This window comes from Ambystoma mexicanum, chromosome 1q (genome assembly GCF_040938575.1).
Source record: "Ambystoma mexicanum isolate Mex_15411 chromosome 1q, UKY_AmexF1_1, whole genome shotgun sequence".
Taxonomy (NCBI): domain Eukaryota; kingdom Metazoa; phylum Chordata; class Amphibia; order Caudata; family Ambystomatidae; genus Ambystoma; species Ambystoma mexicanum.
The window spans coordinates 1,401,377,139-1,401,402,039 of NC_090922.1; positions in this window are offsets into that span (position 1 = coordinate 1,401,377,139).

Consider the following 24,901-nt stretch of genomic DNA (forward strand, 5'->3'; position numbering starts at 1 on the left):
GCTGTGCACGCGGGAGTGGGGTAATAAATGTCAAAACAAGGTAGGGGATTTCGTTTGTAGTGGTGGCTCTCAAAACAATGTTTTTTCCGGTTTTTATAAGTGTTTTTGTTTGTTGTACTTCGCCTCGCAATCTTACAATAACGTCATCAGTGCAGCCTGTAGATTGGAAAACAAAATGTCATTGCCACAGGAGTACATCCCAGCAGCACGCAAGAAGTTACTCATGCTTCTGTTGATAAGATGACTTCTGACCTCTGGCTGATGACAACATTCATTGGAATGGTTATATACTGGACTTGGTGGTATACATGATAAAAGCACCTTTGCAGTGGGAAAAATATGCTTCAATGCTTTCATCATCTTTTTGAGTTGACGGTACACACATGAACAAGCCATGGAACCCAAAAGCAAGGGTCCATAGTGCACCACCACAACATATACAGTTGTGAAAGTGGCCACTCGTGGACATTATGCATGAAAATGCTGAAACTACGCACATTGACACCGCACCACAAAGCCTCCACTTCCTCCATATTCAAATTGCCATTAAAGCCTCTTTCCACGGCATAATAGAGCAGATCTAGCACAAAGGGATCACCCACTATGAAAACTGTGCATCTCGCCATCTGTGCCTGCTACCGTCAGTAGACAGAGTAATGGGAACATATATTGCCGCCCTTTCCTGTGATGCACACCCTGAATACCTGATTGGACCATTCCCACAGTCCCATTTCCATTGGCCGGCATGGTGAGAAGCGCAGATTGTGGCACGTTCACTTTCCCAAGTACCGCGAGGGCCGGGCCTGGGTAAAGCAGGAGTCCTTCTTCCTATTGCCGCACACCCTAATCACCTGATTGGACAATCCCCACAGTCCTATTTCCATTGCTGCCATCCTCGAAATCCCTGGATGTGACTTTTGTGCAGCTTGCGGGTGTGGGGGAATAACTTGCAACCATGGTAGGGGGAGTTTGTGATAAGGGGCAACTCTTAAAAGAGTCTTTTTTTTTCTTAGATGCTGCTAGAGAAACACCTTTCTTCAGTTTTTATTTCACTTTGTGGTTTCACGTACTCACACTATTACAGTAAACTCTTCACTGCATCCTGTAGATGGGCTACCAAAACTGCATTACCAATGGGCTACAACAAAATGCAATTTTCTTTGAAGAACTCTGCATTTCCACAACTAATGAGGCCATTGTTGCAGAAGAACATCCCACGAGCACCTTGGCAGTGGGAAAAAGCATCTTCACTGCATCCAGCAATGTCCACAGTCGACGGAACAAATGTAAGCAATGCACGTAACCCATATGAATGCCGCAGTAGTAAATTACGCTGACATGGACAGTAGCAAAAGTGGGCAGCTCTTTGCAAAGTGCATGCATATCGGCGAAACTGCATTCATACAGAGCATTCCACAATGCGTCCACTCCTTCCAAACCGAAATTGACATCAAACTGTCTTTCCAGGGCATACTTGTGCAGATCTGTGACAAAGGAATTACCTACAGTGAACACAATATGTGTCGCCATGCAGCCACCCTCACTATGCAGAGTGTAATGTACAACAGTTTGAGCGGCCCTCCCTGTGAATCACACCCACAGTACCTAATTGGATAATCCCCACAGTGCCATGTCAATTGGGCAGCATGGTGAAAAGCGCAGATTGGGGCACATGCACTTCCGAAAGTACCGCAAGGCCCGCACTCCTGTAAAGCTGGAGCAGTCCTTCTTCCCTTTCCACTATCTTTTCACCACCACTACCTCATCAGGTTATGGGTAATGTAAGAGGATTCAATTCAACACTACAGCTAAGTCAACGCCTAGTCTAGAATACTGAATGAAAACCCTTATTGATATATCTTTATGTCCAGTTCATGCGTTCTGGATGACTACCCCTATATAACACCCCTCTCTTGGAATCCCCCTGACCCCACTGAGCCAAGAAGTAATTCTGTTTTGCAGGTTAAAAGGTTTATTGGAGAATTCATTTAAACAACATATATATATATATATATATATATATATATATATATATATATATATATATATATATATATATATATGTATATATCACACTTTATGATAAATTAATAATTGGATATCACACTTAATCTAAGCAGTTATCAATAATGGATAGTCTGGCACTAGCACACTTGTGAATAGGAACAGAAGAATGAGGTGGTAGAGAATACTTTATATAAGTTCAGATGGATGTAATGTTGAATGAAAATGCAATACAGAAAATACTCAATATGTAATCACTTTTCTCTGGCAATCCACTCCCCCCCTTTATGCAATGCAAGGAAATGGAAGGAAAGCACCCAGTTCTCAGAAATGCAATCAAATGTAATTCAGTTCACCCCAGCAAGCTTAGACTACAGAAGTTTGAAACACAGGCCCAAAATGCTTTTACATGTGCTGGCAATGAAGTGAAAAATATGCTAAAATGCTTTTAATTCCCTCTAGAGGTTCAGGGTGAGTGGTATCTAGTTAATATTAGTCCAGGCTCACTCTAGCAATGATTCAGGGATGGTTCTTAAGAGGCAAACCAATTTTTAGCAAGGAAAAGCAAGGAAGCTGCTGTTTTCACACGTGGAGAAATTTGCAAATCGCGGCAAATTCACGAGTGCGTTTTTCGCGATTGCGGCACAAGTATCGGGAGTAGGAATGCGGTTCTAGGTTCGTTGAAAAGATTCCCAGCTTTCAGAGGAAAGTTACTGCAAGTCTCTAAGACAAACGGTCACGGAGATATGAGCGATATGGTAAAGGTCGTTTTTCAGATATGAAATTTGAAAGTTCAAAAAGACAAGGGACAGCTAGCAACTAGAAAATGACAGGTGACAGCTTTGCAAATGACAGGTAACAGTTAGGAGACAGTTCTGGTTGGATTAAAATAGATTGAATTATATTATTTTAACTAAGAGATTGGTTCTGCACAGTTCTGCTAGGTACTCACAATATATTTTAAAATAGGCCTCGCCACGGACGGTTTCTGCGCACAGCGTCGGGGTCAGCTCTCTAGTTCTGCTAACAGTGGTCTGGGTCAGCTCTGCTCTCTCTGGGTACAGCACTGCTTCTGGATCTTTCTGCACAGCTTTCTCTGGAGATTGATGGATTTAAAGTCTGGATCTCTGGATGTGGTATGGTCCGGCAGAGCGCGTTGCAGCAAATGGAATTGACTGTCCCTATCTGTCCTGACTGTCTGCTTTTATGTGTTTTGAAAATGGGTGGAGAGGCTAGCTTCCTAGGCCCTACCCCTCTCTACTTATCATTGGCCACTTCATCCTCTTCCCCTTAATTGGGGGAATGAAATGAAGTGTCATCATGATGAGGTCTGTTTATGGTACAGAGAACCCACCCCTGTCAAATTGCACACAATCTATATTTTGACCCAAAAGACATATTTGCACAGGTACACATTTGTTTAAAATTACATGCACCCATCACATATCACAGGAGGTATACCCTGTCCAAATCTGCTCTTCCTGGGAGCTTGCATTCAGAAATGGCAACCTTTTTCACTTTTTGGTCAGGTTACCAATATCAGATTCTTACTCAAATTTACCCAAATGTGTGCAAGGCATGCAGGCATTAATTGATGAAGTATCAGACTTTTCACATGCAGACATTTTAAGTAATACCCTCTTAACTGCTAGTTTGCCCCCGGATCATACCACCGGTTCTATAAACCTCTCAAAATGTGGGCAGAAAAATCACAAGAATCATGGTATCATTTAAATAATTATGACAAGTCCGTACTATGTGTTATTCATCTTTTTCTAAAACCATATTTTGGCTACAGGGGTGTGGTTTCCCCCCAGCACAAGGTTGAATTTCTGGTTTTTCCAGTTCTGCCAAGCCAGCTTGCTCTCACAGGCAGTGCTCCTCCCCTTTCCTTCCAGGAGGAAGCCACTTTTACGGCCCCCATAATAAAACATTTGCCTGAGTCAGGACAGGGCTTTGTTCAATTTCCTGCAGAGCCCTGGTAATTCAATCAGAGAAGTGTCATATCCCTTTTGGTGGGAACAGCAAAAGGCAGCTAGGCCTGGGAACTGCTGTGGATCCAGTTTCACTCCAATTGGGGGGAAGTTGTCAAGCAGAATCCAGTTCCTTAAGCCAGGCCCCAGCTAATGTCACTTTTAGTTACCCAGTTTTCTGCATTCAAATAAAACTAACCATTTTTACATATGCAGCTAGAATGTTGATTCTAAGTTTAAAACTATGACATTTAAACAATTGCAACCTATGTGACACTCAAAAGTAGGTCACTCATTTCTTTTAAACATTTAGATTTTTAGGGCCTCATTACGACCCTGGCGCTAAGAAATCGAAATTACCGCCATGGCGTAATGAGCGTTAATGCCATGGGCCGATGGCGATAAGAGCGCCATATTACGACCCATCGCGCACGAGCATTACGCCATGGCGGTAATGTAAACTGCGCCATGGCGTTAATGCCCCCAAAACGGCACCTACCGGCATCGTATGCCGCGCAAGGTGCACCACCGCCACCCCGACCACCGTTCATAGCGGTGACCGTAGTTAGCGGTCACCGCAATCAGCGGTGACCGTAGATAAGCGGAACCGGAAGTAGCGTCACCGCGGCGGAACAGGAAAGAGCACGGCGGCCATCTTTAAAAACACAATCCATTGCCATCCACCGCAACCACTGGACATCCGAGCCTGGGACCCGGAAAATACCATCATCAACCTTCTTCCTGCAAGAAAATGCCTAAAGTGGTTAAGAAAGCCTGTGACCGCCAGCGGCAAGACCGCTTCACCAGAGAGGAGCTCACCATGCTTGCGGAGACCCTCCAGGAGAATGCCGCAGTGGTATTCTCCAACCAAATGACCAGACCGGCCATAGCCAAGAAGAAGGCCATATGGGCACTGGTAGCTCAGCGGGTTAGTGCCGTGGGAACAACACCCCGCAATGTGAGACAGTGCCGCAAGCGGTGGGACGATCTCCGGCTCAGAGTCAGGAGCATTCTATCGGCAAACAGAAACCTGGCCATGGCAACCGGGGTAGGATCGGAGTCCCCTATCAAATTGCAGCCATGGGAGGAAATCTGTGCCTCCACCATCGGAATGGTGAGCATAGAAGGAGTAGGAGGAATGGAGAGAGGAGCCCCGACGTCAGGCGATGCAGGTAGGTGGCTCAAATCAAGCCATGCAAAATTCACCAAAGTCCATTCATGTGAAGTACAATGTTGCCCCATAGTGCAAATGCAACACATCAGCAGGAGACTGCCCACAGATACATCCGATCTCCACCCTGTACACATGCTGTATGCACACCCTAACTGCAGGCACCCACATACCTCCATGCTACTTCCACACAAAAGGGAGACAACCTGTTTTCCCCTGCCTCAAATGTGCCACATGTACTAACTGATAAGATGTCAGTCGTCACAATGCCCGCCCAATGTCCACAGACCCATCAATAACACTTTCCCTCCTTTGCTCCACCACAGGCTCCAATTCCGACCTTGAGGATGAGGACACCACTACCTCCACACCCACCAAGAGGCCCAGGACAACTGTGCCAACACCACAACCCTCCACCTCTGCCGTCCCGAGGAAAGCCCCACAGCAGCCAAAATCCATGCCAGGAAAACAGGACAGGGCACTGACAGCCACCCCAGCAGGCAGCACAGAAGCAGCAGCAGCAGCAGACATCACCCAAATCGTGCCCACAGAAGGGACGGGCTCTGCTGCAAGCAGCACTATTGGGGAAACTGCTGCCTTCGCAGCCTCCTCCGATAGCGAAGCAGGGATCATTGAGGAGTTTGATGTCGGAAGCCCCACTGCCCACCCTCATTCCCCCTACCTGTCCCTAAGCAGCCCGCATGCGGGTGCTACACAGGGGCAGTCAGAGGATGACGATTGGCCAGGCACTCCATCCCCGCTGCAGGAGGTGAGCAGCCCAATGGGAACACCACTGCCATTAGCTATGGGCCAGAAAGAACAACTAAGCCTGGAGGAGATCATCACCCGGCAGCAGCAACTATCCTCGCTCCTCAATGAGCATGTTGCAGAATGTGGGGGGTCAACGGCAGCAGTGGAGAAATGTGCGGAGACAGTGAAGGCTGCTATAGAGTCCTCCACGAAGGACATCTGCGCAGAACGCGCCGCTGTGCGGCACGTCATCACTGAACTTGTGCAGACAATTCGGGACATGCGTCCAAATGAGCAGGCAGGAACCTCCTCGGCTGCCAGCTCGACACCAAGCAGCCAGGGGGGAGGGGGGAGTGGGTGTGTTGGGGAGTTCAGGGGGGAGGGGGGAGTGGGTGTGTTGGGGAGTTCAGGGGGGAGGGGGGAGTGGGTGTGTTGGGGAGTTCAGGGGGGAGGGGGGAGTGGGTGTGTTGGGGAGTTCAGGGGGGAGGGGGGAGTGGGTGTGTTCAACAAAATCACTTTCACAATACACTTTTCATATTTGCACAAATCAGATGTGTGGACATTGCTCATTGCGTATGTGTGATTTATTGGTAAACAGTCCCCAGTGTCCATATAACAGACGCACACAGTGCCACAATCGTCATCTCCAGGTGACACCCCCCATTCGCGTGTGCTAGAATAATTGGTTGATCAGAGTACTACGCATTTCACGCCCCTCCTGTGCATCGCCGCCTCCATGAGGTGCTGCCGAATCCCCTCCTTCCTCATCCTCATCGACAGGTGGTTGCAGTTCAGCATCAGGGGGCAGGGGCACATTGCGTCTGACGCACATATTGTGTAGCATGACACATGCCATGACGATCTTTGCCATCTTCTCATGGCGGTACAGGAGTGCCCCACCAGACCTGCTGAGGCAGCGAAACCGTGCCTTCAATAGGCCAATAGCCTGCTCAATCACCACACGGGTACGTGTATATGCAGGGTTGGAGTCCTCCTCGTGCTGGTTCTGTGGGTTCCGGACTGGTGTAAGGAGCCACCCCTTCAGGGGGATAGCCAGCATCACCTGTATGTGGGCGAGAATGTATGTGTCAGTCATGACGTCTATTTCAAAACATGACGTGCCACCATGGCTTGCATCCAACTGTTACTTCGGACCTCTTTTGAATTCACTAATTGATTCACACTATGCGACCAGTATATGCTCATGGCTCCTATGGAATGTGGTGCATGCCATCAACCAATGTATGCAGGGGGGTCAGGTGCCTTGTGAGTGTCCATCCACTGTGTTCGTTCATGCCGTTTGTTTTGGTGGGCTGGCACGTGTCCTGTGAGGTCAACGCTCACATCATTGCCCCAGTGAGCAATACTGATGTTGATAGGGACATTTGTGGGCCTTGCTGTCTGTGTGATGGTGTGTTGATGTTTCTGTCCGTCATGTGCCTCATTCGTGCGCAGTTATGGGGACAGGCCTTTCGGTGGATGGTGTCTGGTGACGTGCATGTAGGTGCATTTCGTTGAGGTCAATGTGGTGTGAATTGGTACAATGCACTTGCAGATGGTTGTGTCGATGTTGGGGCACACCTTCATTCACGTGGTGGGGCTGCATACATCGGGCATTAGGTTTAGTGGTGTCAGCTGAGGTTTGTGCTGCTTTAGGGTATGATCTGGCTCCGTTGTCTCTGCTACTCACAGCCAGGTGGGGTATTCAGTAGGGGTGGAATGGCGGTTGGTGTTTGTGTGTCATGTATACGATGGTGTTGATGGTGTCCTGGTCCGAACGGTACAGGGTGTGGATCTGCTCAGCGGTGGGGTTGAGTGGACTGGCTCTGATGCGTGGGATTGTGGGCTGCCTGCGTGGTGCCACTGGCTGTGCTGGTGGGGCTTGCTGTCCCTGCCTTGCCCTCCTTCTCCTCCTGCGTCTCCTCTGTGCAGCCTATTGTTGTTGTTGTTGTAGTTGAAGTTGTAGCACTTGCATTGCTATCAGGTCCTCCAGCCCCAACATTGCTAGTCCTATTGGAATCATTGTGGAGTGTGACTGAGTCTGGGAAGGGGTTGGGTGTGCTCTTTATGTACTTCCTGACTCTTTTTGCCTCCACCTGTGCTGTTTCTGTGCGCCTGTGGCAGCTGGATTCACTGCACAAGGCCCTTTACGGTTGGTTCGCGATGGCGTAATTAGCACCATGGCGGTAAGGTACTTAACGGGCTGGATGATGGCGTTAGTTGAATGTCCGCTTGGGTCGGCATTCGCGTACCTTTACGCCATGGCGCTAAGTACGGTGTGGGAGGTCGCGTGCGCGCGCCATTGGCGCAGTTAGCGGCAGCGTTAACTACGATGCCGCTAATGGCATCGTAGTTAACGGTCACGGGTCATGATCGGACCTACCGGAAAACGATGGCGGTAACCATTTACCGCCATCGTTTTTCACTTAGCGCCACGGTCGTAATGAGGCCCTTAGTGTCTTTCAGTCCAAATTTACTTAAACTGCTGAAATCCACAGCTCAGCCAGTCTTGTTATCAACCTTCAAGTCACTTCAGAATATAACTTTAGATTGTATCCACCTCTCAGTAAGTCTTTCTTTGGCCAGCTTTGGGATCATTTATTCAGTTTTACACAAATGTCTGGTGTTGTTTTAAAACGCCGGCTTTCTGATAGTGGTGAGCACTGGTAATGCAACCATTTTGGGGATTTTTCTTGGATTAATGCATTCCAAACAGGAATGGTTCTTACATGGTAGTAAATCCTTGCTTAACATTGTTTTGATGGGGCTCCTTACAGTAAAATGGTTATGTGGAACCCCACAAAAGGGTTGAATCTTTAAAGTGGTCTGGTGAGCCACGATTTCAGCAACTTTTTAACATCAGTAACAGTGGATTTTGTTAACAAAGATCTTTCTTTACTCTGGTGGGTGGCAAGTTAGGTAACCATTTTGGTGTGCGCACAAACTGCGTGGTTCTCCTGGATTCTGGCGCACTTGTGGGCTTTTTGGCCATCTTGGGTTTTCTAAGCCCACAGCACCAAATGTTGCAGCATGATAGCTCAAACGTGGGTCAGGACACCCAACAGTAAATAGGCACACACGATTACACCAATGCCATGCAAGCCGTTAGCACTTAACACTATCAGTTCTGCAGAACTCTTCATAGGTACGGTAACAAATTCAGCGTACAAGTGTCCTATCACTCAAAAGGACGTCCAGTGCAAAGGTCCGTAAAAGATTTCAAGATTTCTGCAGGCACATTCATGTAAATGAGCACCCATCCCCCCAAAGTGGAGATAAGAAAGCTTTTTCGACTGTTTGAGTAATAAGTGCCTCAGCGCATGGTATGTGCCACTGAGCGGCCATTACGTTCCTTAGAAGCATACTGTTTTTTTCCCATCCCCTAACATCAAGTGGCCCTGCAGTGAAATGTGCTTGCAACGTTCTCATTTGCCCATATCATATATTGTAATATCAAAACAGGAACTCTCTGCTTTCCTTCCGACAATGCAACAAAATGTTTTCCTCACTAACCCACCTCCTACACAAATCATAAAAATATGCCACCAAAAGCAGCATTGATTGTATTGTATCAACTGAAAGCAACTTTCCAAAAGATCACTGTCTGCACTGCTGTACTTCTGTCCAAGCTGCACTATTGCAACAGGCTCTTTGTAAATCTGCCCGCTTCAATTCCCCACCCTTTGGAACTCATCCAGAAGAGGAGTGTGCAACTTGGGAAGGTATCTCTCCTGCACTGAAATATCTCCAATAGCTCCCTCATCCGCCTCCAACTCCCTCAGGGTCAGTCGCTTCTGCAAGAAACCAAGTGGTGGTAGATGCTTTTTTTGCCCTGGGGCCTCCTTCTGCAAAAAGCCTCCTTGCCTCCCTGAAACGTGAGGAGAAACATGGTTGGTTACGGAAGCACCTCAAAGCCTTTCTCCTAGTGTCTGCTTTTTCTGCTCATCTCCCCCCTGACTGCCTTGCGTACACTTAATGTGCACTAGTTACCTGGCGACAGATGGACACCTGCACGGCCTTTCTAGCAAACTCCACACTTGGGGACTGTTTTTTGTATCCCTAACAGTTCCTCCACCACTTGATGTGTGCACTCATCTGTGAACTTGGCATAATTGGACCATATTTTCACTTATTACCATGTGTTCTTCCTACCATGTACTGTACCTTCCCCTCCCTCCACCCATACACTTGGCCAGTCTAAGTGACACCTGGCCTAGTAGGGTTGTTGTCTCTGTGTCCCCACTGTTCCCCGCCCCTTGCTTCATTTTGCTTTGCTGAGCGTGTGTATTGGTGCACTACGAATGCCATAGCATACAAATCCACATCATATGATATTATACACACAATGCATTCATAACAGTAGGATGCCTGCCACTTACAGTGTATACTGCACATTTTTGTTTTGTTGTCCCCAGTACCGCACTTACTTCGCACTTTTCAAAAACATTGCTCAAAAGGAGCACTGCATGCATGTTCCATATTTCAAACAAATACATACAGTTCATGCATACACCCAGAATGCCTGCCCCTTACCTTGCACACTTCCACTGTATCCTCCTGCATTTATTTGTACAAAGTGACCTTCTGCGATAGTGTTTGCATACACACTTGAACCACAAACCTTATAGAGCACTGTCTTTCGCTCCACTGTTTCATTTCCATGGCTCCCATCCTGAAAATGGCTGGATGTTGCACGTGTAAGCGTGAAAGTACAGCGTAATCCACTGTGTTTTTGTGGTAGGGAGGGAGGGGGCGGGTGCAGGTTTTGGGTTGGATTTTAAAGTAGGGTAGGGTTTTGAGTCTGTAGTAATGTCTCACAAAATATATGTTTTTTTTATTTTTTATTTTTTGTCCTGTTTTTGTTATGTACGTGCTTGCATATAATTTATTTTTTATATTTAGGTCTTTCCATCACTTTCTGTTTGCTTGTTCTCCTGACATTTGTACGCACTGAAAGTTCACGCTTCTCTTACATTGCTACAGGATTCTCTCCAATGCTTCGTGAAGAGTGGCAGACAAAACAGCATTGCCAATGGAGGTTAAAAAAATGCCATTTCCTTGGAACCACTGCAAATCCTGCTTGTTAATACTGTCATAGTCGGTGCAGAACATCCCAGCACTGCACATAAAGTCACACATGGTTCTGTTTATGAAACACCTCCTGACCTCTGGCTGCGGACAAATTACACTGGCATGGTCCCAAGCACCTCTTGGTGGTATGGATGACAAAATGACCTTGGCACTGGGAAAAATCTGCATCACTGCTGTCATCAACTTCTTGAGGTGATGGAGCAAACGTGAGCACAACATGTACCCCAAATGTAGTCCTCCATAATGCACGACCACAACATCCAGAGTACCGACAGAGGCGACTCATGTACAAAGGAGAACCATGGCACTGAAACACCACTCATAGACTGTGCCCCAAAAAGCCTCCACTCCTTCCAACTGAAAGTTAGTATCAAAACCTCTTTCCACAGCATACCTGTGCAGATCTTGCACAAAGCTATCACCCACTATCAACACTCAGCATCTGTCCATCTCTGCCAACCTAACGGCATCGAAGTTTGGGTAAATATGTCACTGCCCCTTCCTGTGAACCACACCCTTGACACCTCATTGGATAATCCCCACAGTTCCATTTGCGAAGGCACCATGCTCAGAAGGGCAGGATGTGGCATGTGCGCTTTCCCAGCTGCAGCGAGGGCCACACCCTAGTAAAGCAGACAGAATACTTCTTCCCTTTGCACTGGAATTTTTCCAACACTCCCTCATTGGCTGCTGTGAAATTTTCAAACACGCATGCACCAATCACATAATAAACCTCTGCATTGTACACTATCATTTCTGTACACAACTCCATATTTACCATTAAACACTCTCAGTGCATGTTCCGTTTGCTTCCAAAGCCCATCCACCAGAAACCTCTGCTAAAGAATGCACTATTTCAGCATCCACAAAGATCCTGAGGCACACCTAGCACACCTTTGGCTATACACACAACAGTCCAGCCCTTGCCCACACCCAGCACAACACTATGGATCCATGCATGCGACCATGTGGGCAGCTACCATTATGCACAAACGTAACATATGTAGCAGCACTACCCAACTCCCCCTCACCATAAAACACCCAATCACAAAAATAGGTCACAATTAGCAAACTCCACAAATATACCAGAGCTTCCACTGCCCCTACCAACTGCCCTTCACAAAGTATTGTGTCACTGCCACCCTCACCACAACATTTTCCCAACATTGAGCCTACTTCAACAAATCTGCACACAGCAGAGTAACCAAGCACATATAAGCTGCACTTTAACCATACTCACAGTATAGAAATATTGCACCCTGTGGCCACACTGCACAACTTCTCACTGTACCATATCCTGCCGTACACCAAATAGTGTAGCATGTTCCAACTATTACCACAACCATGTAAAGCACAATACATGCTTTTTAACTCACTTTTGCCGCTGTAGCATATCTACAATGTGCTCCACACCCATTCTCCAAAGATCACCACCCTGTGCCTGATGCACTGTCAAACCTGCATTCCTGAAGTGGGTGTGCTCCTCAGACATATTCACTGCACCGTAATGCAACCATGCATGTGAGCATGTCACCAACTACCACAATGCACATATGCACCATTGGCACCAGTACTCCTACCCAAACTCTGCAACTCAATGGAGCTGTACAGCATAAAATGCAACCATTACCATAATCTGCAAATATAACACTGTCTCCAGCACTCCTATGCACTTTCATTCACATACTATGGTTTTATCGACTTCCATTCACAAAATACTGTGTCACTGCCAACCTAACCACAAAATGTTTACAACATTGCCCCTACTCCAACCAATCTACACACAATACACTATCCAAGCACATATAAGCTGCACTTCAACCGTACCCTCTTCCATACTGACAGTATGCAAACACTGCATCCAGTGCCCACACTGCGTGACTTTTCACTGTACCATCTCCAACCACACATCAAAATCCTTACCATGTTCTAACAGTGACCTCACCTGTGAAACCTAACATACACGCATGGCAGCTCACTTCTGCTGCTCTATGGCATCTGAAATGTGCTCCACAACCATTCCCTACAGGTCACCATCCTCTAATTGGTGCAGAGTCAAAAATGCATTACTGCCATTGGTGTACTCAAGTCCTAGGCTCTTGAGTGCACGGCCTATGGCTTACAGCCTTCGACCATGCACCCAATAGTCTAGGCCTTGAACAGACCCATTGCAACGTAATCCCACCATGCATGTCACCATGTTACCAACAATGACAATCCACATACAAACCACTGCCGCCAGCACTCCTACACAAACTGTTCACCGCCATGGAGCTATACAGCAAAAATAATTGCAACCGACACCCCATGCACTTTCATTCACATACTATGGGCGTATCCACTTTCATTCACCGAGTATTGTGTCACTGCCAACCTACCCACATACTGTTTGCAACATTGGCCCTGCTCCAACCAATCTGCACACATCACATTTTGAAAGAACCACCCTCAACCGGAGCAGAGTCAGACATGCATATCTGCGGTTCACAAAAGTTCACAAAAGTAAGCTTTTGTGAACTTTATTTCGGTTGGTAAGATACATTCAGTGCTGGTTTTGGTTCCATATTTTTACGACCTATGTAGGAGATGGGTAAGTGCAGAAAGAAATGTGTAGCATTGTCGGAAGGAATGAAGAGAGTTCCTATTTCGATATTACAATGGTGATATGGGTAAATGAAAATGTTGACAGCATATACCATTGAAGTGCCACTTGACGGAAGGGAATGGGACAAAAAACAGTATGTTTTTTAAACACATAATGGATAGGTTGTTATTAGAGCAAAGTAAGTATAATGTTCCTTTCAAGTACTTGTGGCACAGAATTTGATAGGTTTTTCTTAGGGCATCTGAACCGTAATGTTGCTTTAACAACTTTTTTTGTCAATGAAATTTCATAGCTTTTTAGTAGGGTACTTTAACACTAATGTTCATTTACCATAGTTTTTTTCAGTAAAGGTGATAGGTTTTTACTAGTGCAACTTAACCATAACGTCCCTTTTTCATAGGTTTTAACAGGATACCCTTAGTTTGTAATATATATTGGTGTTTTCCGTTGGCAATTCTTTTTCTATCCATATGTTGATCCTTGGCTTGTTTGTCTTATTTTTCACCTTATTTAATTGGTGTTGTTGTATTTGTGTTTTAGACTTATCCCTGTCTAATATTTTTAGCTGCTGTAGCACGACTGTATGGGACCAGAGCATTTTATTGTTTTTTCTTATTATTTTCTTGTAGTCCTTCTGCCCTTTTACTTTTTGTTGTTCCGCCTGCCTTTCTACGTTGTTCTACAGTTGCCCCTTTTAGATTTGTACACTTGTACTAATAGCTGCTTCCATCTACCCTCTACATTTCTTATCCCTTGTTTCTCCAGCCCATGTTAGTAATATGACCATGGGTATTCTTTATATCCCTCATTCTTTTTGGCTAGCCATGGACCGTGTGATTTCATATGTGTTAATGCCGCCATTTTCGGCTTTGCAAGTTTGCACACTTCGAGGTTGCTATATAAATTATTTTCTGATGGTGATACTTTGCAATTTTGCAATTTTAGATCCTGTCATTCTGGCCCGGCATATTTGCACATTATTATGCTGCTATGCACTTGCACTTTATTCCATCCTTTACTGGGGCCAGAATGTTGTCTCCTTCCTATTTATATATTTTTATATCACAACCTTGTCCTTGTACATCTGCGCCTCATTATGCTGCTACAATTGCTTGCACTTGCACTTTATTCCATTTGTCAGATTGTCGCAGTCTGCATTTCTATATATGCTATTATTGTCACCATGGCCTTGCATTTTTGCACATCATTTTGCTGCTACAATTGTTTGCACTTGCACTTTATTTTTATCTCATTGGTACTAGAAAGCCATATCTTTGTCTAGCCATGATCTACATTTCTGTGATATGTTTCTCTTTTAACATGGGGTTGTGACATGGTGTATTTATATTCCTATTCAATCGTATAGATGGGTTTTTCTCAGCTTTTCTTATTGTGGGCGGTAATACTATTTATTCTACTGTGTATATATTATGATTTGCTTTTTTTATCAATATTGTAAATTATATTGGTGGAACTATGGAACCATGGGTTGCTTGGCATTGAAGGTGTGGTCCAGATTACATGTCATGTACACTTTGACATGACGTGCGTCCAGTGTATTAATTACTGTTTTGCATCTTGGCCCACATTGCCGATTATCTGTGCCTTTCCACTTCATCATGGCCGCCGCTCATTACATTTTTCCAGGCACCCATTGAGCTCCATTGAAATAGCAAAAGGACTACATTTGACAAACTACAAATATGCTCCGGTCCTCTGTCTCTTCACGTGATCAAGCACTCAGTTGAGTGCGAAACGAGTTGTGTGTGGGTCGCGCTCATGGGCATCCTGCCTCTGTTTTTGCTACTGCCTTCCAGCTGTTTTTTTTTACTTGTGGTTTGTTTTATCATGAAATATTAAAGAACATCTTTTTTCAGACCTACACTTTGTTGTGAGCTGTGCTCCTTGTCTTTCATTGACTATGGCCATTTAATCGGCCGCAGAGAGTGCGGTTCATCTTTCCTCTTTTTTCTGCAAGATTTTTAACACGGCACGCACCGTGTCGAATCAGCACCATTTCCTTAACTGTGGCGCGCTTCTGCTCAGGGGCGTTTTTCCGAGCAGATCCGCTGCCACTGGTGACAGATTATTCTGCTTACTGGATCTAAGTTGTACCCGCAGGGGAGAGGAGCCCGAGGAGCCCTGTCGGCTGGCTCGTGTGAAGCGTGCCGGAGGACGTGCAGATCCTGGCTGTGCGGTAGGTGTCTTCCTCGTGTCTTCCTCGTGTGCTTGTTTTTCTCCCCTGTCTTTCACCTGAATGGTATTGTACTTCTTTTCACTCCACACCAGCATTTTTTGTTGCCACCCTATACTGCTTTCTGTCAATAGTCAGGCATGCTGCAGCTTTGTCTCTGAGCTCAGCACATGTTAGCTCACATAATTTAGGTCTTTATTCCAATTTTTGGCTTTATTTATCTTACGGCTTGGTTCGCAGTGGCTTAACATGCAGGACGCCTGGGCAGCGGCTCGGCTCATTCAGGCCAAGGATCTGTTCAGTGAACAGCAGGAGATACCTATTTTCTTGCCTACTACATGGGCAAGGAAGACTAACTTAAACTGTAGTATGGAAATAACGTTACTTAAAGATATCGAGAAGCTGCGCAAGAAAGAGATCTCAAAATGGTGGGAGGAACACTCACTGCAGAATTATTTGGACATTGGACATGTACAAAGAGGATTGCGCATCATGACAATGCCATCCTTTGAGGATCAAGATCCCCTCATGCTCCAGGAATGGGGAGAAGCCAGTAAGGGCCGTTCTGCCCATTTTCTCACCATCCTAGTCAAATATGCCAAATCTGATCGAGTCATGGCTTTTGAAGAACTGGATAAGAAAGAAACCAAACTCAATAAGGTTCCCAGCACAGAGGAGGGCACGCAATTGTGCATAAAAATCAATGAGGCTTTGATTGCATACAAAGAAGATATGAAACAGCAAAAACATCGCAAGGGACAAACTAGACTATGTGACAGGAAGGATATTTACCTTTGCCAAACGTTTTGACTTTTTACGGAAAAATCCCGTCACTATGCCTGTATCTGCTGTGTCTGGCGATCTTGGCATCATTTCATCTGAATCAGATGTGTCAGCTTCTGAAAACGAAGAGCCAGCTGTCAAGCTGAATTTTTTAGACGAGATGCGGCTATTATGCCAAGACGGGAAAAATCAAAAACGTGGCAGAGGTCAAGGCAAGCCAAGAGGAAGAGGAAAAGGACAGAAATCGTGAAAAGGACTCGCCGAGGCCGGCGTGGCAAATGGCTCAGGCGTAAATCAGGAGAGCAGATCAATGCGCTCTAGAGCCAAAAAATAACTATTGACACCATGAAGCTCTGCCAAATTATTAATTTGTCCTCTCATGTACTTACCAAGCCTCAATCCTCGGTCCTTTCTCTCGGTCTCAACTTTTGCCCCACCAAGGCTTTTGACTATGTGCAGGCACGTCTTGACTTAGACAAATTTTTTCGCAAGATAAAACTCAAGAAATTCTTAAGCATAAATCCCACGATCACCTAGCCCTCTCTGCATCATACTGGCCGCACCAACCTCCTTATTTTGGACATCCCATCGCTCATGGATCTCGCTTGTCTGGAAGACGCCCAGTTTGATTCCCCTAATGTTGATGTTTCGGATTTTGACATCAACCCCAACTGGGACATACACACCAAGCTCAAGAACAAATCCAAATTCAATTCACAGTTTTACACAGGTGGGTTTATTGAGGCGTTCTATGATTTATGTGTCAGTGATGTAAGAAAATTACGGACAAGTACTGACAGTGCCAAATACAATCTCACTGCCTCACAACTACAGGCCATAGGCAAATTACCAAATCTGCCCAATATTGTCATCAAGCAGGCCGATAAGGGGTCTAATATAGTGATTCAAGATAGAATTCACTATGTTTCGGAAGGCCAATCGCCAACTCAAGGACCGACTGTGTTATGCTAAACTATCCAAAAATCCTTTTCTTGATATACAGTCGGAGCTTAATAATCTTTGTACCAAATGGACTGATAATGGCCTCATTGAAGAGGATCTAGTTAAATTCCTCATTCTTTCCTGTCATACCGTACCTACTATCTATTTCTTACCCAAAACACATAAATCTCTCACTCACCCACCTGGGAGGCCATTGTCACGTTATGTGGTTCTCTCCTTGAGCATTTGGCACAATTTATTGATGAGACTTTGTTTCCTTTTGTTTCAGTTTTGCCGTCTTATTTGCAGGACACCAAGGATTTTCTGCAACATATCACTGATACTCCTTGGGAGGAGGGTTTCCTTCTGGCTACCCTCGATGTTGTATCCCTTTATACATCTATTGACCATCAAGTGGGAATGGGAGGATGCAAATATTTCTTGAAGACACGTTCATTGAATTATCATGGCCATAGCTCCATGATTTTGGAGATGTTCTTTTGTCTTACGAATAATGTCTTTTTGTTCGATGGTGCCTTTTATCGGCAAGTCAGGGGAACTGCTATGGGCAGTACTTTTGCCTCATCGCATGCCAATCTGACGATGGGGTTGTGGGAGGCTACCTTTCTACATGATTTACTTGTGTCCAGTTTTCCTACCCAAATTGTCACTTGGTGGCGCTACATCGACGATGTATTTGTAATTTGGAAGGGTACCGAAATTGATTGGCTACAGTTTGTGAAAAGTATCAATACTAATGTGGCGAGAGTTTTTATCTTGATGTGGTGGTAACTCTAGATAGATCTGGCTTTCACACAGTACTGCACAAAAAACCATCCAATACCGGTTTACCTCTGCATGCCACCTGTTGTCATCCTGTGTCATGTAAAAGAAGTATTCCTTAGGGCGAATTCATCCGTTACCGCAGGAATTGTACTGATTTGGCATCGTTTGATTACTACTGTGCCCTAGCGGCCACCGATATCCTGCAACAAGGCTATACCAAAAGAACCATTGAAATGGCCTACACCAAAGCCCGTGGACTCTGTAGAGATAAACTATTGTATGGCGCTAAATCAGACAAGGCTATAACGGATGATGAACCTAGACTTATTGTCTCCTTTGATAATGCTTCTAACAATGTTCGCAGGATTATTGAACGACATTGGCGTGTTTTTATCCTGGACAAAGATCTATGCCCCTTACTCTCTAAACGTCCCATCATTACGTATAAAAGAGTACCATCGCTCAAAGACAAGCTAGTTTCCAGCTTTCTGCCACCCATTGATAAAAGTCCTTCCCTTTCCAATTGGTTGGCGGTCTCCCCCATTGGCTCTACCAAATGTACTAAATGTAAAGTGTGTGCTCATGCCACTCCTTGCAAATCTTTTTTACATCCGGTCACTAAATGTAATCAAATCATTAATTATTCCATCAATTGTGACACTGCTTCCGTTGTCTATGTCCTCTCATGTTCCTGCATGAAGTGGTACTTTGGGAGCACTACATGTAAGCTCAAACTAAGGATTCTCCAGCATTTTAGGGCGATTAAAAACTCTGATCCCGCATACCCCATGGCCAAACACTTCTGGCGGAAGATGAGAACGACTTAAATTTGCTTACGTTTTTTGCTGTGGCACACATTCCTATTCATCCTAGAGGTGGAGACCGTGTTTTAAAGCTAAGACAATTGGAAACTCGATTTATCCTGGACTTTGATACTAAGTTTCCCAATGGACATAATCTCGATGAGGAGCTCTACACGTTTTTGGGCACTTAAGCTGGGTTGATTTGTTTAACTTCTGCTATGTACTTTCTTGCATTTATGCATCTTGATCTCTTTTTGGTTTAGGTGTTTTCCGTTGGCAATTCTTTTTCTCTCCATATGTTGATCCTTGGCCTGTTTGTCTTATTTTTCACCTTATTTAATTGGTGTTGTTGTATTTGTGTTTTAGACTTATCCCTGTCTAATATGTTTAGCTGCTGTAGCACGACTGTATGGGACCAGAGCTTTTTATTGTTTTTTTCTTATCATTTTCTTGTAGTCCTTCTGCCCTTTTACTTTTTGTAGTTCCGCCTGCCTTTCTAAGTTGTTCTACAGTTGCCCCTTTTTGATTTGTACACTTGTACTAATAGCTGCTGCCATCTACCCTCTACATTTCTTATCCCTTGTTTCTCCAGCCCATGTTAGTATTATGACCATGGGTATTCTTTATATCCCTCACTCTTTTTGGCTAGACATGGACCATGTGATTTCATATGTGTTAATTTCGCCATTTTCGGCTTTGCAAGTTTGCACACTTCGAGGTTGCTATATAAATTCTTTTATGATGGTGATACTTTGCAATTTTTGCAATTTTAGATCCTGTCATTCTGGCCCGGCATATTTGCACATTATTATGCTGCTATGCACTTGCACTTTATCCCATCCTTTACTGGGGCCAGAATGTTGTTTCCTTCCTATTTATATATTTTTATATCTCAACCTTGTCGTTGTACATCTGCGCCTTATTCTGCTGCTACAATTGCTTGCACTTGCACTTTATTACATTTGTCAGATTGTCACAGTCTGCATTTCTATATATGTTGTTATTGTCACCATGGCCTTGCATTTTTGCACATCATTTTCCTGCTACAATTGTTTGCACTTGCACTTTATTTTTATCTCATTGGTACCAGAAAGCCATACCTATGTCTAGCCATGATCTACATTTCTGTGATATGTTTCTCTTTTAACATGGCGTTGTGACATGGTGTATTTATATTCCTATTCAATCGTATAGATGGGTTTTTCTCAGATTTTCTTAATGTGGGTGGTAATACTATTTATTCTACTGTGTATATATTATGATTTGCTTTTTTTATCAATATTCTAAATTATATTGGTGGAACTATGGAACCATGGGTTGATTGGCATGGAATGCGTGGTCCAGATTACACGTCATGTACACTTTGACATGACGTGCGTCCAGTGCATTAATCACTGTTTTGCCTTTTGGCCCACATTGCTGATTATCTGTGCCTTTCCACTTCATCATGGCCGCGGCTCATTCCATTTTTCCAGGCACCCATTGAGCTCCATTGAAATAGCAAAAGGACTACATTTGACAAACTAATAATATGCTCCGGTCCTCTGTCTCTTCACGTGATCAAGCACTCAGTTGAGTGTGAAACGCTTGTGTGAGGGTCGCGCTCGCGGCGTCCTGCCTCTGCTTTTGCTACTGCCTTCCAGCCGTATTTTTTTACTTGTGGTTTGTTTTATCATGAAATATTAAAGAACATCTTTTTTCAGACCTACACTTTGTTGTGAGCTGTGCTCTTTGTCTTTAATTGACCATGGCCATTTAATCAATTTGACTCATGCGATAGATTTGGCTGAAAGTTTGCAGGCAATCTTGTACAGCCACCCCACCCCCCCTTCAGTTATTAAGAAAACAAGAAAATTGACTTTTGGCCTACTCCCTATTCAATTTTTCCATGGACAAAACAAACAGGTTAATTTCTGCTCAACTGCACAGCCAATACTGCTAGACAGATTTTGACCAAGTTTGAAATAACCTGGGCACGAAGAGTTGACTTGTGATCCTTTTATGGTTTGGGGTAATTCTCTCTAGTACTTTTAAATATTTGATTTAGAAGGGGCTCCCCATTCTCCAATATCGGCCCAGCTACATTGAGCATCCAGGGGTTTAGGGTGTTTATAAACTAAACAGCTGCTATCTTTTTTTTTTCTCAATGCGAGTGATAACCAGGTTATAGCTAGGGTGTCGTAAAGGAAAAAGTAGAACAATACCATTTGCAATGATATAATATGTTATGATATGATATGATAGGATATGATAGGAAATCATATCTTCCAACTTTCAGTGTTACACAGGTAACACCCAGCTCTCTTTCAGGCTCCTCTCAGCCTACTCTTCTCCCTCGCTCATTCCTGTCTATCCGCGATTCAGGATTGATGCACCTCCAACGATCTCTCGCCTAATACCAGTAAGACGGAGATCCATCTCATTGGGACCCCCACTTCTGCTTTCCGCCTCTCACTCTGCCTGCCTTCCTTGGGCCCTCTTCCTTCATCTTCCTGTGAGGCAAAAAACTGTGGTGTCATCTTCGTCTCTACTCTCCCCTTATTTATTATTTTTTACATTTGTATAGCGCACAAACAGCCCTTGGTCATTGAGGCACTGTTACTTGCAGGGAACTTAGTTACAGGGGGTACAGATACAGGTAAGTAATGCATTTACATGTTATACATAATACAGTAGGGTGCATCTTATAAAACATTTTGCAGGTTACCAAGAGATGCGTTTCGCAAATAAGGGTGACGAGTGAGATGCCCATCAGGTGAAAAGTGCTGTTTTCATTGCTTTGTGGGAAGCCATGAGAGATACCTCGCTTCGCAGAATAGGAAGTAGGGTATTCCAGTGTGAAGGTGCAAGGTAGGGGAAGCTGGCGCCACCTGCTCTAACTCTTTTTACCAGGGGCATGCTCAGCATGTTGGCGTATGGAGTCCTGGTGGGTCTTTTAGAGATGGAGGGGTGGATCCTTTGAGATAGGTAGTCAGGTGCGGAGAGGTGGATGCACTTATGGGTCAGTGTCAGCGCTTTGAATATGATTCTCTCTTTTGTTGGGAGCCACTGGGCTGATTTTCTGGCAGCTGTGATGTGCTCTCTTTTGGAAATGCCTTGAGCTGAACGGAGCACATTGTTCTGGATGACTTGCAGTCTTTCCAGGTTTTTGGTGGAAGTCCCCAGGAAGAGTACATTGCAATAGTCTAGCCTAGAGCCTGTGATGGCTCTGGCTATCTTAGTGCAGTTCTCCTTGGAGAGGAAAGGCTTAGCGGTGTAAATCAGTTTAGCATGGTACGCAGCTCAAGAGGCAATTGCGTTGACTTGTCTATTCATGGAAAGGTTGGAATCCAGATAGACTCTGAGAGTTTTCACTGCGTCAGATACTGGAATTTTGATGGAGTCGATGGTGAAATGGCTAAACTGAGTGTCAAGGTTTTTGAGTGTGTCAGAGGATCCTACCAGGAGGAGTTCTGTCTTGTCAGAGTTAAGGCATAGTCTGTTGGTTGCCATCCATGTCTGGATGGTGTTGTAGATGTTGTTGAGTGTTGTAGAGTCTGTGTTATAGTTCCCTGTGAGGGTGACGAGGATTTGGGTATCGTCGGCGTAGTTGGTGTAGGAGATACCCAGTGCATCGAGGATGAGGAAGAGAGGGTGTGTAAAGATGTTGTAAAGAGTAGGAGAGAGGCAAGATCCTTGCAGCACTCCACATAGCATGGTAGTGGGTGAGGCGGAGGCTGAGTCAGAAAATACTTGCATGGTCCTGCCTTCCAGGAAGGAGGTAATCCAGGCGGTGGTGTCAGGGTAAAATTTAGCCGTGGAGGAGCGGTGTTGGCAGAGGACGTTGTGGTCAATGAGGTCAAATGCTGCAGAGATGTCAAGAAGTAGTAGTAGGGCTGGTTTACCTAGATCTCTGGCATCGTCCGTCTGATTTTTTAAGTCAAGTTGGGCGGTTTCTGTCCCATGCCTTGGCCGAAAGCCGGATTGGCGTAGCGCTAGAAGCTTGTTTCCTCAATGAAGTGTTGCACCTGCAGGTAGGCTATTTTGTCCAGTATCTTGAGTAGGAATGGGATGGTGGTGATGTGCCTGTAGTTGTTGGGAGAGGTTGGGTAAAGTGTTGTTTTTTTTAGGAATGGTCAGACCCAAGCTTCCTTGAGGCAGGAGGGGACTTTCCCTGTGGCAAAGGAGGCATTGATGAAGGCTGTCAATAATGGTGCTAGGGTATCGGCACAGTCCTTGGTAATTGTGACAGGGCAGGAGTCACCCTTACAGTTGGGCGGCTTTATGGTTCTCATGATGTTGACCATTTCTTGCTCATGTATGGCCTTACATGAGAATAGCGGGGAGGTGTCAAGAGAGGGTGATGGAGTGGATGTAGGAGGGTTGGAGAGCGATTGTTTAGTGGCTTGGAGTGAATCCAGCTTGTTGCGCATGGCTGTTTGTATTTCATCACACCATATTTAATCATTTGGTAAAGTTTTGGGGGGCAGGTGTGGGTGTCTCTAGCTCTCTGAAGATAGAAAAAATGTCTTTAGTCTTGGATTTAGCGTCAGAGATTCTGGATGCAAAGGATTTGGATTTGACAAGAATGATAGCCTTCTTGTATTCTTTGGAGGAAGCTTTGAAGTGAGGTTTGTCTTTGTCAGAGTGGGAGGTTTGCCAGACTGTTAAGGTGGCCCGTTTTTCAGTGCAGAGTTTGGGGAGGTCTGGGGTGAACCAAGCATTAGCATGACTGGATGGTTTAGTTTTGTGAGGCTTGAGAGGGGCAATGGAGTTGACAGCTAGTTTGATTGCGGTGTCATAGGATAGGGCGAGGGCCTCAGGGTCAATGGAGAAGGGTGGTCTGAAGGTTGGCCCCTGGAGAAAAGGGAGTATCCTTTCTTTGGTAAGTTGGCAGGAGCTTCTTGCGTGGTCTGGAGGTAGGGGGAGAGAGGGAGGTAGAGGTATTTGTGGTGGGGATGCTGAAAGAGATAATATTGTGGTCAGACCAGGGGGTGGGGGTTTTGCCTGTGATGATGAGAGGACAGTTGTGTTGGGCAATCCAGTCCAGGGTTCTGCCTAGAGTGTGGGTAGGATCTGAGATAGTGTTCCTAAACCCTAGGGTCTCAAGGGCTGAATTAAGAGATTTGGATGCTAGATCTTTATTGTCGTTAAGGCCTAAGTTGACGTTACCAAGTAGGATGACTTTGGTGGGTTTCTTTAGGTTATCTGCAAAGAGGTGAAGACGAGGTGTATGGCGATGGTAGAGTGATGAGAGAGGGTAAGTTTCAGTTGGAGGTAGTTGGTGTTGTTGTTCATGGATTTATCAATCTTTTTCTAATGGATAGGCAGTCTTTTGCTTTTAGCGCTACGCCTCCACTTTTGGAGGGGCGATCTTATCTAATGATGGAGTAGCCTGGAGGGAGTGCTAGGGATAGTACCGTACCAGAGGCTTCATGCAGCCATCTTTCGGTGAACATGAGAAGGTCCAGGTTGTGGGTGGTGATGAGGTCATGTATGTCTAATGCATGTGCATTAATGGACCAGGCATTGACCATGGTGCACTTAAGGTGTGGTTCTGGGGTGACTAGAGGGGGATGTCTAGGTGGGATGGACGTGGAGAAGGTTGTGGAGGGGGCGTCAGTGGCTCTGGCATTAGTAGTATTAGTGGTCCCATTTGCAGGAGTGGGAGACACAGGCGCAGTGGCTTCAGTACAGTGCAATTCAAAATGGGGGCACTTAAATGTGGCATCACAGTGTTTGCATTGGGGATCCCATTTTCGGGGGTTGGGAGACACATGTGCAGTGACATTTAGTACAGTGCAATTCAGAATGGGGGCA